This window comes from Desmodus rotundus, chromosome 2 (assembly GCF_022682495.2).
Source record: "Desmodus rotundus isolate HL8 chromosome 2, HLdesRot8A.1, whole genome shotgun sequence".
NCBI lineage: Eukaryota > Metazoa > Chordata > Mammalia > Chiroptera > Phyllostomidae > Desmodus > Desmodus rotundus.
This window is the reverse complement of record NC_071388.1, coordinates 16057754-16073415: the sequence shown is the minus strand read 5'-3', so window position 1 is coordinate 16073415 and position 15662 is coordinate 16057754.

Here is a 15662-nt window from a genome sequence, read left to right as displayed (position 1 = left end):
CTCTCTAAAAATCAATGCATAAAATCTTTAAAAATTAAAATAAAATTCCTCTTTCAGAAAAAGAAACAAATATTTTCCAAAATCTACAAGTAGAATTCTGTTTTAACTAACTTCTGAGCAATTTAAGCACTCCATGAATGAACAAAAATTGGGTATCATGTAACTCAATCTAGAATTTTGTCTTGTGTTGATAGCTCAAAGTCACATTCTTACAAAGACATAAAAAGCATTTGCTTTGGTTTCATACTGTGAAAATATACGTTTGATTTAATACAGGAAATCAAAAGTGTAGTAGTTTGCCCTCATCCATTTCTTAAAATATTTTTAACCTATGCTATGTTTTTCTAGGAGCAAGACCAAGATTCATACTCGTTGTATTTGGCAAGTTCCATTTTGGCAAGTTCTTTTGATTACTTGGTTATAACAAGATGTGTTCAGAAAAGTAGCGAAGTTTCATGCTATCTGTGCAGAATTCCTTCTTTGTTAGTGATGTGTGCAAAGCCATCTGTTCTCTTTAGAGCGGCAGTGATGACTTGTGTGGGACAGTGAGCACTTGTCAGTGCCTGGAAGATGGTCCTCTGCATAAATCATCATCCTGTCTTTATGTCTCACAAGCAGTGAACCCTTTTTAGGCTGCCTTTCTGGCTGAGCTTGGCATACACTGGGAAAAGAGTATCAGAGGCAAGGAGAGTTGCTTATTAAATTACTCATCTCAGTTTTACAGAACAGCTGCTAAACCAAACTGGCTAGAATATCTTAGTAGTTATCCACAGCATATGTTTGAATACAGATGCTCTCTCTAAGCAATTCAAACAGCCAAGGCTGTGGAGGTTGATAAATGTTCAGCTTTTTGATACAAAGCGGAGGTTAAATGGATATGTCAAGATGCTTAGCTTGCCCTGCTACTTTTGGCTGAAGAATAAATGGGGACAAACTTCCCACCAGTGTAACTTCTAATCCTACCATGTGTGAAAAAAATTAATGGAAACATTCATCTTTTACCTTTTATAATACATTGGCTCCATTTTATTGGATTAGTTCATTTTTAATAAAAAACACCCTTAAAATACATTTTAAATGAAGGCAAACCACAGAATGATATGTTTATTCAGGCAATAATATGGGCAGGTGCATAATTTCTTGTGGGATTTACCTTATTAGAAGCAGACAATTCACTCCAAAGGACTATTGATTAAAGGCTGATTCATTCAATTAATAACTGTCATGAACACGGGTTTGATATATGGTACTTGGCCTTCCACTTGAATTCAGACCACTTGCAAATTCTCATGTGTTACTTAATATCCATCTAATTGCATCAACTTTTAGTCACAATTAATCTTGATGGTGTTTGGCCTAGTGAACTAGAGATAAAAAATTTTATAACTCATTCAAGTCCTTAATCAATCATTCCGTTTGAGATAAGGAGAATAATTTTTTGGTCAGTTCTATTTTTCCATGGTTGATTTTCACTCTAAAATGAAGGATAAAGAAAATGTCCTTTCCTCTTTTAAATGTTTCTTCCTACATAAATAATTAACTCAATTAATATCATTATTTTTTAGAAAATTAATAAAATATTGATGATTACACTACCATAGGCTATTTTAGTTTCAGCACTATTTTCTGATGGGTCTCTGTTAGGAATTCTATTTACTGATGCCTATTAAATGATAATCACTTGATAGAAGCTCCTTATATTTAATGCTCATGCATGCAAAATATTCAAAGCTACAACAATTCCCTAGGAAGATATAAGCCAATGTAGCCTTCAATATACTCTTTGATTATCTGATAATTAATCACTTTTATCCATATACTCAGTTCCACACTCACAGCTCAATCTATAATACCACTACTAATTAAAAAAATTGAGCATCTGACATTGTTTTCATATGCAGATTCTGTTCACCTTTAGTACTTTGTATCAAGAAGAAAGGGAATAAAATGAAGCTCAAGGAAAGTTAAAGATAATCCGTAACTGTATCATTCTTCAAAGAAGTTCTTAAGCCCTCCTCTGAAACATTGTGAAAAATCCCTTTGGAGACAGTGGATTCCTCCTTAGGGCAGAATGTGCGAGAATGTGACCCTAACATGAGCAAGAGACATCAAAACAGAATATTGGAGTGACCCAGTCTTCTGTTAAAATATTAAAAACAAGATCACTTTCAAGAAATAGGAATATGATCCAAATTGTTAAAAAAGCAGGCAACATATAATGAAGAAAAAGGCATAAAGCCTCATTTTAGTTTTTGTTTTACATTAATTTAATTTGAAGAATATCATCTGAAAACAGGAGGTGCCCAAAAGACTGCTTAATTTTTCTCATTTGTCAGGGCAGTTGAGGGGAGGAGACCAGATATTTGTGAAGAGAGTAATTTCAAGTTTAAAAATACATACCAATCTGAGAAATATTCCCTACTCTATACCACTCTATTTCTAAATGTTACATAGACATTTTTATTTAGCCACTAAATGATGGAGTTGGCAGCTCGTCACCTCCCTTATTCCTTTTTGAAGCCCAGAGGAATGTCCTCACCAGCTATTGCTAATGTTTGTTTAGTCTGTTCTTGGAATTATGTTCTTCTAACTCTCCTCTTATTCCTTGGGGCTCCATAATCTATCCTCTGATGTCTGCAGTTTTGTGTTTCTTACAGTTGTTTACTTCTGCCTTATTATTTTAGAAATAATTTTAAAAGGAATAAAAATACAAAATATATTTTCTTATGTTCTTTGCATTTATCTTTCTTTGTGAATAAATTCTTAAATTTGGGGACTTTATTCACTATCTGTTTCCATGGCAATTATTACATGATTGCAAAATAAACTCTCTAAAATTTATATATTATATAATATTCTATTCCACAAATATATCATAGTTTAAAGTAATACCTTTCGGTTGTTGGATGGTATTTTTTCTATATTTTTAACTTCTGCATTTCAAGATGGTAGAATTATGAACTACTAATTGTCTGAATCTTAATTTCTGCATTTTTAAATATTATCTATAGAATTACCTTAAATTAGTTAATTTTTTCACCACTTTACCAAACCGAGTTATTTGACAAACAAACTTTTTTTTTAAAACCATAGTTTAACTGGCTTCTCTGAAGAACTGATTTGTCTCAGTTTGCCCTCTGAATCTCCTTACTCTTGGTTTCTGTGAGAACACTTGGTGGTCAGTATTTCCTCTAAGTACGCACAGCTCATTTAAGCACATGTGTGATGAAACCGCAAACTTCTTTTCACTCCTCAAACTCTGGCACTGCTCTCAATTTAAAGGAAAGCAAACAACATGCATTTCACTGTAATAGATACATCCTCACTATTTTGTCACTCTAGAACTGCCTCTTTCCTAATAATCTTTCCTCATGTTCTCTACACTCTACAAGGGAGGATCAGAAAAACCCAGAAGTGTCTCCTGGAGGGCCTCCCCCATGGGTGAGTGCTCTAGGGAACCATCTGTACCAGTGTTCCCCTGACCTTGCTGTGAGAGGATGCATTCATCTTAATGAGCTCAATGTGTGTGCCCATTCTTAATGGGTGAGTTATGAGCCACATGCTCACATTGTGTGGATTGTTCAGCAGGTTTTGACCAAACACTGCGCAAGTCCCATGCCCCACCCTCTCTAGTCACCTGATCTCTCCCCAAGTGCCTTTGTTTTCCCAGATGAAAAAAGTCCTCAAAGAGAAACGTTTAGCCAATGTGAAGAGGTGAAACAAAAATCAGCAGAGGCACTAAAAAGTATCAGAATTGACGAATTCAAAAACTGTTTTGAGCTGTGGAAAAAATGTCTTGATAGGTGCATTGCACCAAATGGAGAGTACTTCGAAGGTGACTAAAGTTTAAACATGTAAGAATAAATACACAAAATTTTTTATAAACAAATTCCTTGTTCTTTGTGCCCCCCCTCAGAGTATCTATTAGCGTCTCTTATGAATCTACCCACGTGTCCAGCTACCTGGAAGTAGAGGGTCCTATGAAACCTTTCCTAAACTGAAATGGTGAAAAGCAAAAATACCCTCTTTCCCCAGAGTTCACATTACACCACAAGCTTTTATGCTTTTGGTGCCTGTTTTTGCAAACTGAAAGAAATCCAGAGAGGAGTTTCACTTTTATAACAAAAGTCTTTACCATACTAAGGTAGGTTTCTCCTAAAAGCAAAGTGACCTACAACAGACTTTTGGAAAGTGAGGCATACTTGTCTATTTAACAGCTATCCTATGGTATCTTCTGTATTTTTTCCCTCTCTCATTTGTCTTGCTTGACTAGTTTATTTTTTTCTGTTATGTTATTTATTTATTTATGTATTTTAGGTAAAACTTAACAGGCTGAGGTGTGCATACATCATAAAACATACAGCTTGGTGAGTGTTCACAGTGAACACACGTGTGTTAGACAGAATGTAAATTGGCTCTCACAATGGCCACTTCCAGTGTACAGGGCTTGTAGGGTCCCATCCCTTGGGATGCGAGCCAGGCTTGCAAACTGGGTGGAATGTATTCCCGTGATTCGGTTACATGAAGGTGGCTAAGGCCCAATTAGCTCCTGGAAGTTTTAAATCATCTAAGCAAAGAAAATCCAGTAAAATAAGTAATAAATACTGAAAAATCCTAGTTTATTCTTATTCTTAGCAAATTCTGAGCTCCTGCAAAATAGTTTCTTACTTTTCCTTATTCAAGTCATCCTCTCCACAGCCATCCAGGATTGAATACTGCTTGTTCAGTGAAACTTTGTCCTGACTCAGGAAACAGTGTCTTCAACAGTAATCATTTTCTGATTCCTCTAAAAATAATTAATTCATGTGCAGTGCCTATTTCAACCAAATAGTGTAAATTCCTAAGGGCATGTGTCTTATTGATCAGCAATATAATTATTGCCTTTAAATTACTTTAGTGATTGATTGTCCTAAACTCTTCCATAATGAAAATTCTAAAATTGTCTAATACAGAAGAGTAGTAAAGTGGATACTCACCCTGAAAAGTTTTTTGTTGTGGTAGATGTTTGTTTTTCCATAATTTAAAATTAAAAAACTGGCTTCTTGTATTTTAAAGTTTTACTTGTCTTATTTTTTTTAATTTAAACTATTTCTTTTAAAATAAAAATATGGTTGGAGACCAAGAACTATTTACTAATAGTTTTAGGATCTCACAAAATAAGCCACATTAAGATTTCAAACTTTTCTAACAAGAAAAAATGACTCAATATTCTAAGTGCTATATATTAGCTTAAAACTTGAATATATCTGAATTTGTGTCAAGTACTAATTTTATCTCACAACTCTGGTCCCTGACTGTGCCAATTATTTCTCTTTTTCTTATTGTGAATCTATAAAACATTGCCTGAAACTTGCAGATTATGTAATATTGCTTTTAAAAGTTTTCTTTTGAAATATAATTTGTGTGCACTTTGAATCTTTAGTAAAGTGAGAGTATAATAAATATCTGTAACTGTCATTAAAAATTAGTTAATTAACACAATTTTAAAAAGCATATTACAAATAAAAAATAGCTTCCCATGGCAAAATTATAAACAATATCTTACAACAAAACAATTGTAGAGTTCGTTGTCTGTGAAAGATAATTTAATTTGCTTTCACATGACATTTATTCATTTATTATATTACATTTGGACAGACCACAAAGACTATGAAGATGATGAAAATTTGACAGCACTTTTATATGAGAAGTTTCCGTTTCTCTCAACCTTAATAAATTATCGTAATTCATCAATTTATTTCCTCTCTGCAGTAATTGCTTCAAGTTTTTACTCTAAAATAAAAGCATTAGATACTAGTCAAAATGGTAATTAAAATCCATAGTATATTACTGGCTACACCAAATATATTTTGTGAGACCAAAAACACTGATTTTTAAAATGAAGGTCACTAAGCTAATACCAGTAAAGATTTATTATTACTTTCTCCTGTGTTTTCCTTTGTTTCTTACTACGCTATTCTTCTATATGTGCACAATATAAATAATAGCAGTTGTATATAACAGACATCATAATGAAAGACAAGAAAACAGAGGTTTTACTTTATTGCTTCAGATAAAACTACAAAGAGAAAATTCATTTGTTATTTATTCTCATGAAAAAGAAACTTTGTCAGCCCACATATCTGCAAGAAAAAGTATTTCCATTTCCTGAATCATGGACATTAACACTGTTAAACCTTTAAAAATTATTAAGATTTATGTGCTGGCCTTAATTCACTAATTCTAATATTTTTAACCCAGATCAATTTTTTTATTTGTTCTAAATTTCATTTAACCCAGGGTAGGAAATCTTGACCCACTCTAATAAAATGAAACATTGAAAAATAACAATTGTTTCTCCTGGTACAGGTCTAATTTCCTCGGTTTCAATGAATCTCTGCAATCTCAAAGTTGGACTTACATCCAATTCTGGATGTTTGCCTTTTTTACAATCTATGGGACTTTTTAAAAATTCTTTTAGAGAATTTTTTTAAAAAACTGAAAAAAATAAATAAATAATTTTAAAAACCCTGATTGTTTAAACTTTTACAAAATATATATACATATATATGAGTTAGAATCTTGAGGCACACATGGTTTCCCTAAACTTAAGCCTTTAGAGGTATTTGAATTTACAGTAAGGAAGCTGTGTTTCATAATAGATGATGAGGTAGTCTCTTCCCCTGTAAATTTGCAAATGTTCACAATTAAACATCCTTAATGTTTTAAAGTGCAAAGATGTTCAAAGAAACACATGAATTTTTTAATCTTCCCATCCACCTTTATCCTGATAAGATAGAGACAAAAAAAAAAAAACAGAAATAGCACTTTATTATTTAAGTTATTCCACTTACTATTTTTTTCAGGATTAAGAGTCCAGAATTGTAGCATTTGCCTAATCATATCATTATAGTTCTGTTTGCTTGTTTGTTTGCGTATTGGTCTGTTTATTGCATAACACATTTTAAAATTTATGGTGTTTTATAACCTTGATTTAGAAAAATATAATTTAGTTAGCCATGATTTGAGAACCAAAAATCAAACTGCTACCTTTGTTTTCAAGTGATGCAGAAGGTCAAGATACAGTTTGGGGGCTGGACCTTCAGTTCTTCAACCCAGAGTTATCATTCACACCTCCTCTGGGGTGGCCTGTTCTGCAATAATCACTTAAATAGCAAAGCTTTCTGATATCACTCTTGGTGGGACCCACCCACATATGTGTGTTACTCACTTACTTCTCTGAGTTTACATTTATGATTAGCAAGATTCATCCAGATTTGTCTCCCTCACCCCTCCGTATTTCCCCTCTGTTTTCAAATTAATCTCTTCTTATTCTCGTTTTCCTTTGCAGTAGAAAATTCTGCATTTAAAATATGTGGACTCTAGAAAGACTTTGTTTGAATCCTGGTTCTCCGAATTATGAGACAAGTGTTCTTGAGCAAGGTCTGAACCTCTGTTTTCTCATACGTGAAGTGGGATACACGTCAGTGTATAGTCCCTAGCATGTTGACTGAAAACAAAAAAACTTAACATATGATATATTCATTCTCTACCTCCTGGTTTTATATTTTAAACACCAATAAGGTGTGAAAATTATAATAAAGTGATATGTAATATGGCAAAATGAAATATTTAAAAAGTTTTGGACAATTGTGTTTTGGTAGTTTCAGATTCAGTGACTAAGCCACTAGAATAGTTCTGAAATAACTGAAACATTTTTCAATTAATTTCAGGAGACAGTAATTGAAGCCTCTTAGCTGCAAGATATTCATTAACCCTTTATAACAGCATTTTGAAATTAAGATCAGATTGTCACTAGAATATGATTTTTCCAATGTTGCAAAAGAAGGAAATAGTGATTTAAAAATCCAAAGGATTCAGTTACCTGTATTCTCTCCGTGTAGGATATAGAAAGTTGTGGCACAAACTAGGCAGATTAAAAAATAAATAAATGAATTTAATAGAAATAATTTTCAAAACAGTAACAGGGAAATAATTGAGATTAAAATTTTAAAAGCAAGCAAATGAGAGTTAGATACTAGGCAATGAATGAAATAAATTTGCTCTCAACAGATGATGAAACTGATGATTAAAGATTAAAAGGCTACCAACCGAATACAAGATATTTGCAAACAACAGTTCCAACAAGGGGTTAATAACCAAAACACATAAAGAATTCATACCACTCAACAGTAAACAAACAAACAATCCAATTAAAAAATGGGCAGATGTACTGACCGCCGTGGCTCACAGGGTTGAGCTTTGTTCCACAAAGAACATATCACCGGTTCGATTCCCAGCCAGGGCACATGCCTGGTTGCGTGTTCTGTCCCATTCAGGGCATGTGTGCGGGGTAACTGATCGATGCTTCTCTCTCACATTGATGGTTCTCTCCCTCTCTTTCTACCTTCCTTCTGTTTTCTCTAAAATATTAATAAAATCTTTAAGAAAATAAAAATAAAAAATGTGCAAAAGACTTAATCAGACATTTTCCCCAAGAAGACATCCAAATGGCCAACAGATATATAAAAAGATGCTCAACTTCCCTAGCTATTGGGGAAATAAAATCAAAACTACAATGAGATAACACTGCACACCTGTTAGAATGGCTATTTATCAACAAGATAATCAAAAACAGATGTTGAAGAGGTTGTGGCCAAAAAGGAACCCCTATTACTCCTGGTGGGAATGCAAACTAAGGAAAGCAGTATGCCTGTTCCTCAAAAAATGAAGAATAGAGTTACCATATGATGCAGCAAACATTTCCCCCAAAATTGGAAAACTTTTATTAACAAAAACATGTGTATGCTCATGTTTTTATGAGCATGTCCCCAGCTCATTGCAGCATTATTCACAGTAGCCAACACAAGCAAACAACCAAAATGTTCTTAAATAGATGATCGAATAAAGAAGATAGGGTACCTTAGACAAGGGGATACTACTCAGCCATAAGAAGAGATAAAATGCTTCCGTTTGTAATAATATAGATGGACTTGAGAATATCATGCTAAGCTAAGTAACTAACACAGAAAAAAGCTAAACACCACATGATTTCACTCATAGGTGGGACATAAAACTGAAACTCACAGACACAGACAAGAGCGTGGTGGTGACCAGAGAGAAGGGGATGGGCAGATAGTAAAGGGTAAGAGGGGCAAACATATGGTGATGGAAGATGATTTGACTTTGGGTGGTGGGCACACAGTGCAATATACAGATCGTGTGTCACAGAAATATACACTTGAAACCTCTATAATCTTATTAACCAATGCCACCCCAATAAACTTAATAAAAATAATTTAAATTGTTTGTACAGGGTAATAAAAGTAGATGATATCAGAGCTTGATCTATAACTCAACTTCTCTTAGTATGTCACCCTTATTCTTTCCTACCACATCATGGCACTAATGCAAAAAGACACTAAGCCATCCAGGAATCACTCTTAGTGCTAGAGAACCGAAGTCTAAGAAATATAGACTGAAAAGATGCTATATCGATCATTTTCTCAAAGCGTATTCTAAGTGACAGAAAATTCTATGAGCAGTTTAATGGAAAACAGCAATGACACATTTGGCACCTAAAATGCTCAGGAAACACAAGTTATCCGTGAGAAGAGTCTCTCCGTGACTAAATTTTGGACAGGCTCTTCTGAGCTCTCTTTTGACTAGGCCCAACCTTGGGCTACTAAGTGCTTCCTTGTTAAGTCCAGTTCTAGAAAGAATCCTGGCAAGTAAATTTAATAAGAGTCCCCACCTTTACTATGTGATCAAATTTCTCATCCCCCACTTTTGGTATCTGATCACGCTGACCTGCCTTTAGCTAAAATTCTGTTAGTCGGTATAGCCAGAATCCCTCCTTTGTCCTGATGTTTCCTCCTAGTGATTTCCCCTCCACCAACCCTCACCCGGATGCTTGGCTACACATTCCCACAACATGCTGTATGTGGAATGCAGCCAGTTCAATGCTGAGGTATCTTTTCTCCTACCACAATAGTTTTTTTTTTTTTTTTTAATAGCTTCTGTTTTCAGTGCTTCAACATCTACCTTCTGTTTTTCTTTGATAGTCTTCTCCACAATTTGCATTAATATGTTAATGAATTAGAAACATCTTGAAAAAAATAGAAAACTTTCAAATAGCTACAACCTCTTGGTTATTGTAAGTAACATTTATTTATTTTATACAAATATTTAACAATGAAATTATTGTATTACAGAACATGCTTTGAGAAGTGCATCTTTATGTCAATTCCCCATCATTTGTGAGAGTCAAACAGGCTCAGACTGAGACAAAGTTGCCATTTCTCTGACTTCCGGCGTGGAGAATGATTTCCTCAAAGCATTTAATATTTTCGTTGAACCATGAACTGGAGGATCAGGGCCCTACACTTTCAGTTTTATTTACTGAAATACTTTTATGATAAACACTCAAATTATTTATTATGAATAAAATACACCATCTTAAAACCATTTAACAAGCCAACTTTAAGGCACACATGTAGTGATTTGTATATTATACTTAGAGGCAACATTATGAAGCTAGTCTACGAGGACTTATAAATGTGTAGAAATTCTAGGCTGGCCTACACAGCTAATATTCAATTATTTTAAAAATGTGTTTGCCACTTGAACCATTAATATTTATAATTTATTTTTGCATGGCACCATTTATATGAGTATTTTTAGGCAGCTCTGAGGTCACAGTGTGGTCACTCATTAGCATTCAAATACACGCCCTCTAGTGTAGTGATGGTGATATTACTTCTGACTTTACTATCCAGGGTGTGGCATAAGTAGGTTTACTGTTGTGGGTACCTGGAACAGAGTTTATTATTGTATATTATTGATTAATTATTGTATTATTTTCCATAAAAACAACAGTAAACATACTGTTTCCCTACCCTGTATTTTTGGTGCAGTGGAATGAATCCTAAATTTAAAATCAGGATATGGGGGTTCAAGTTCTTTCTTAGTCAATCATTAATTAATAACTTGGAGTCTTAGTTCTTCTTACTGATTAATACTTTACCTGACTCACTAAGCTATGAATTTCAAAACAGGCCAAATAAGTAAAAACTTTTTCAAGTCTGAAAATATTCTATAATATTAAGTTGCCATTTTCCTTATAGTTCTAGATGTACCTGACCTGTCTATGCTCTGTGAATACCTGGAGGCTAACTCTACTAGGAGCAACATACATACCATGTTTTAATGTGAAGGGATATTAAAAATACCGCCAAAATAATTAGAAATGAAACAAGAAGAGTGAATAAAGGACATTTCCCAGGACATACATACTAGAGAAGAAGTATCTCCTGTTAATATTTGTGTCTCCCTAGAACCAAGCATAATGGCACCCACTAGAATATACTCAGTGAATTTAAGTTGAATTGATCTGTGGAAAAAATATAGACAAGCTTTGGAAATCGTGTGATATTAGCCATTTTATTGACTTAGCTTTTCCTTTCTAATATTCTCTGCATTCTTTTGAGCTCAGGTCACACATTTTTTTTTCCCACTCATAGAAGTCTCATCAAAGGACTTAATAAGCATACATAGATTCTTTACTGAAAGGTAATAAAAATATGATAAAGATTAAATAAAATACAAAAAATAAAAATAAATAAAAATAAAGTTTTTAACAGTGTATACATGCTTAAGAATTCATAGGTAGGGAGTGAGATCGTTTTGCGAGGATGTTTACTGAGGATTTTATCACATCCTGGGTGTCATAAAATTATCCAGGCAGAGTGGTTATCTTATCTCCATGTGACTACCTTTCATCTGTCATGGACATGAACAAGAGTGTGGTGACTGTGGGGAATGAGGGGGTATAAGGAGCCTAAAGGGTAATGGAAAATATAACCAGAGACATTGAAGTTAAGAACAATCTAACAATGGTCAGGGGAGAGTGGGGAGGGGACAGTGAGGAGAGGGAATTACAGGAACTACTATAAAGGACACATGGACCAAATCTAGGGGGAGGGTGGAGGTGGGGGAGGGAGGGGGGTTCAGCTGGGGTGGGGTGGAGGGATGGGAGAAAAGGCACACAACTGTAATTGAATAACAATAAAAAATTAAAATTAAAAAAGAAAAATACAATAAGATTTTTAAAGCAAAAGAAAGAAAGAAGGTGAAAGGGTTAGTCAAAGCACATGCATGAAGGATCCATGGACAAGTACAACAGTGTGGGGATTGACTATGGAAGTGGGGGGTGGGCTGGGTGGAAGGGGGCAAAATTTTTTTGAATAATTGCAATATCATAAACAATAAATCATTAATAAAATAATATATATCCTTAACTCAAGGGGGAATAAAATGAGTGTGTCTTTAATTATCAAACTGCTTGAAGTAGCATGATAATCAGATAACTCAAGATAATTTCATCCTAAAAAGTTCTCTCTCTACAGCGTCAGACCCTGAGGTTGCACAGAAATTTCACTTTCACTGCTCATTGCCAAATCCATAAAGATTTCAACCCTATATTTGTGAGATTTGAGAAGATGACATGCTTTCCGCTCTTCTGGTTAAGGTGAAAAGGCAAAGGACCCTAGGAAGGCATAAAGATTATTTCATTGCATGTATGCATGATCAATCAATCACATATACATGCTTGTGCATGCATTTGCACATGCTCTGGCACACACATATTTAGACACAATACATACCCAAGATAATTTTTTTATTTTTTTTATTTTAACATGTTAAAGGCTTGGAAAATTTGACTTCACCTTCCTTAACAGTGGCATAACTGTTCTAGTATTATTACAGTGAATAACATTTAAGTACCTAATCTATTGAAATTAATGTCCACTGTAGCTTCACCAAATCTTTGAAAAGTCAGTGATCATAATCTTTGAATAAATTACTGACATTAGACTCAAAGTTTTTTTCAAATAAACACAGTTTATCTTGTTTAGTATTTTATCCTTCACATCATTGGTATCTAACTTTCTACAATTGGACCTAATGTGGGTCTTTGATACATCACATTTGTCACTTCTATCCATGCTAACGTTTTTCGTGTCTTGTTATCATTTGTCTTCATTCTTCAAGACAGTTATTTCATCCAAGTAGCTATCTTCTACCTTCCTCTGAACCAGTTGACCTTGTATATTTAGTTTTCTATCTGGTCACTTAAGGAACAATTTGAACTGTACTAAAATTATGTCCCCAATTTTCTCTGACAACTATATTATTTTATCAAGCAAAATACTATCAGGTTTGGCAGCTGCAGCTGTCTTTCTGTGATCCAGGCGGATTTTCGTTAAACAATTCATCACTGTCTGAGGGCTCTGTTTTCTCAACTCTGACCAGCCTTTTCTGTTACTTTCAGAGTATCTGAACGTTTCGTGACAGAAAAATAAAATCTTCAATTTCCCTTTGAGTGAAAATACTAGATTTATCTCCAATAATATATTTCTTATATCCCTTTAATTTGTTACTATCATAATAACTCTGTTTTATTTGTAAAACATATAACATAAGGGTGTTAGAGTTGGTAGAGCATTTTCACATACATTATCCCATTTATGTTTATACTTTTTATGGAGATTATAAGATAGTAGTAAAGGAGATCATCAGTCAGTTTTGTTACAAGATAATTGCTAAAAAATACATAAATACAAACAACAGTTTGCAATTTTATTGAACTTATTTAATGAAGTACCCAGGCAGATGTTATATATGTGGCTCAAAAGAAAATTAAAAACATACACATTTATAAACAGGAATATTCAAATGAATATGCACATGGAGGCAAAGTTGGCTTCTTCATATGATGAAAGAGAAGAATCAGTCCAACCTCTACTTGACTGGGCTGAATTTGAATGTACCAGTTATCTAAAAATTACAGCTGTGTAATAGCTCCAGGATAATACAGACTAGATAACTCAGAAAGGTGTATCGCAGACACAAATTTCCATTACATAAAGTCATTCATTCCAGAGGAGTGAATGACTATAGGACTGTTTTTCCATAGGAGTACAGATTATTTTTCTGTAATTTTCTCTTTTTTCTTTTAATTATATTTTCTTGATTATGCTATTACAGCTGTCCAGGTTGTTCCCCCTTTGCCCCGCTCCACTCAATATCCTCCACCCCCTCAAGCAATCCCCACACCATTGTTCATGTCCATGGATCATGTGTATAAGTTGTTTGGCTGCTCCATTTCCTATGATTTATTTACTTTACATCCCCATGGCTATCCTGGAAATACCTATTTGTACCTCTTAACCCCCTCACCTCTTCACCCCTTCCCCCATACTCCCCTCCCATCTGGCAACCATCAAAATGCTCATGATATCCATAGTTTTGTCTCTGTTCTTCTTGTTTGCTTAGTTTGCTTTTAAGATTCAATTGTTGATAAATATATATTTATTGCAATTTTATTGCTCAGAGATTTGATCTTTTTCTTAAATGTCCCTTTAACATTCCATATAATAATGGTATTGTGACGATGAACTCCTTTAGTTTGTTCTTGTTTTTGGAAGCCCTTTACCTGCCCATCAATTCTAAATGATAGCTTTTCTGGGTACAGTAATCTTAGCTGTAGTTCCTTGATTTTCATAACTTTGAATATTTCTTGCCAATCCCTTCTAGCCTGCAAAGTTTCTTCTGAAAAGTCAGTTGATAGTTTTATGGGAACATCCTGTAGGTAAGTAACTGCTTTTCTCTTGCTGCTTTTAAGATTCTCTCTTTATCTTTAACATTTCACATTTTAATTTTGCTGTGTCTTGGAGTAGGCCTCTTTGCATCCATCTTGTTTGGGACTGTCTGTGTTTGCTATACTTGCATGTCTATTTCCTTCACCAAATTAAGGAAGTTTTCTTTCATTATCTTTTCAAATAGATTTCCAATTTCTTGCTCATTCTCTTCTTCCAGCACCTCTATCATGTGAATGTTGGACCACTTGAAATTGTCCCAGAGGCTGCTTACACTATATTCATTTTTTTGGTGGTTTTTTTTGCATTCTTTTTCCTTCTTGTTGTTATGATGGTTGTTTTGGCTTCCTTATGTTCCAAGGCATTGATTTGACACTCAGCTTCATCCACTCTACTGTTGTGTCCCTGTAAATTGTTCATTTTATTGTATTCTTCATTTCTGGCTGGATATTTTTCATGCTGTTGAGATCCTCATTCACTAAGTTCCTTGAGCATCCTTATAACCAGTGTTTTGAACTCTGCAGCTGATAGATTGCTTACCTCCATTTTGTTTAGTTTTTTCTCTGGAATTTTCACCTGTTTTCTCATTTGGACAATGTTTCTTGGTCTCCTCATTTTGTCAGTCTCTCTACATTTTGTTTCTATTAGATCATAGATTAGATATTAGATAGAGCTGCTGTGACTCCCTTTCTTGATAGTGTGGCCTAATACAGTAGGTGTCCTGTAGGGTCCAGTGGCACAACCTCCCCAAGCTTGGTACTCGAAGTGTGCCCTTTATGTGTGCTGAGCACACCCTCTTCTTGTAGTTGAGCCTTGATTGTTATTGGCAGATCAATGGAAGGGATTTACCCTGGCCAGTGAGGTGCAAGGACGAGCTGTGATCACTGACCACCAACCTCCACCTTCCATGGAGGATCAGCTGTGCAGGGGCAAAGTGGTGGTACTCCAATGTGTTCTATAGCTGTCCACTCAGTGTGCAGACTCCAGGGTTTCCCAGGTGGTGCAGGCCAAACTTCTACCTGG